Below are 1,686 nucleotides of genomic sequence, written 5' to 3' on the forward strand. Positions count from 1 at the left end.
ATAATAATTTTTCTAAAAATTTATAAACATGACATCACATATAATTCATCTGGGTATTTTACTTTTTGTCCACAATATATATATGTCAAACACGATGCCATTAATTCTTCACTACGCAATACGCAAGAAATAGGACTTAATACTTATATTGGTTCGTGAAATTATATTATTTACATTTCAATTTAATTTTTAAAATTTTTCAATTTAATAATAAATTGAAGTAATTGAAGTAAAAAATTTCAATGACCACGTGAAATAATCGTTAAGAAGTTCAACCTATCCGTCGTTAATGATTTTGTGACGAAAACATGATTAGAAATTAATAAGTCACAGATGTCAAATTAAAAACTAAATTAAAAATCATTTTCTAATGACTATTTAAAGTGATAATTAAAATTTTAATCCTGATTTCACTTAAAAATTTTAAAAAACTTTTAAAAAATAAATTGAAGTAAAAAATTTCAATGACCACGTGAAATAATCGTTAAGAAGTTCAACCTATCCGTCGTTAATGATTTTGTGACGAAAACATGATTAGAAATTAATAAGTCACAGATGTCAAATTAAAAACTAAATTGAGTACTTTAAAAATCAAATTGAGATGCGAGCATAATTTTAAAGACTAATTTAAACATTAAATCCAAGAAATAGTGTCAAAATTTAAAAACTTTTTCGATACTAATTGAACCACCAAACCATGGGTAAAGCGATGATTGTGAAAAATGTTAAGTATGGATTCTTGCTTAGGTTCTAGTAATGGTTTGATTATATAAAGGTGAAAATTCAGGTGCAGTCAATTTTACGTGAAGTTGATAAATAAAAGTTGTTAGATGAAAATTTAGTCAAATCAGTCAAACCATCTAACGGCTCTCAACTATCAACTTCACGTGAAGTCAACTGCACCTGAGTTTCCACCTTGTACAAATGTTGAATAAACTTCCTTAGATTAGAGGGAGAATAATCAATCACATGCATGTTGAATAGCCATAAGACATGAAACCAACGTGTGAGAATCTCAACAATAAATGGTGGACCCTGACATGTCTTTTCCAATTAAAGACATTAGGACATTAAACTGTTTAAAGTAGTAACTTACAAATTAAAATAGACACATGTTTATTCTATGAAGTTTTTTATATTTGCAATGCAATTTGATGTTTGTGTGTTCTTTGCAATGATGCTCCATCACATTCACATCTATTTGTGTGGAACCAATTCTTAATGTGTGTGTGTCAAAGCACTATGTGGATGAGAATATACATTCTATATGCTTTGCATTTGTGATTGGATTGGAAGGTATAAATATCAAATAATATTCTTTGCCTTATAAGAGTAAGTATTCCAAATTGATAAGAATACTACCAACATGGCGTCATCAAATGTTACTTCCAGCATCTTCCATTGTTCTACTCTGGTGATTGGTGATGGGTATCATGTCGTCATTCTTTAATGACATCATTTAACAACAGGTTTTGTTAACTAAGGCACTTAAAACTTCATAACAATATGCTTTTCTGGTTAATTAATTGTCACATCTCTATAGTTAGTATCATATTTTATGTATATACTTTAACAAATGAAAATATAAATTTAATTTTGAGTATACTAACAGTATAAAGTAATTTTATATGTATATCAAATTATGAATTGTCATCTCATAAAAAAAAACCATTTTTTGTCTGTTTG

The sequence above is a fragment of the Arachis ipaensis genome, chromosome B07 (assembly GCF_000816755.2).
Source record: "Arachis ipaensis cultivar K30076 chromosome B07, Araip1.1, whole genome shotgun sequence".
Taxonomy (NCBI): domain Eukaryota; kingdom Viridiplantae; phylum Streptophyta; class Magnoliopsida; order Fabales; family Fabaceae; genus Arachis; species Arachis ipaensis.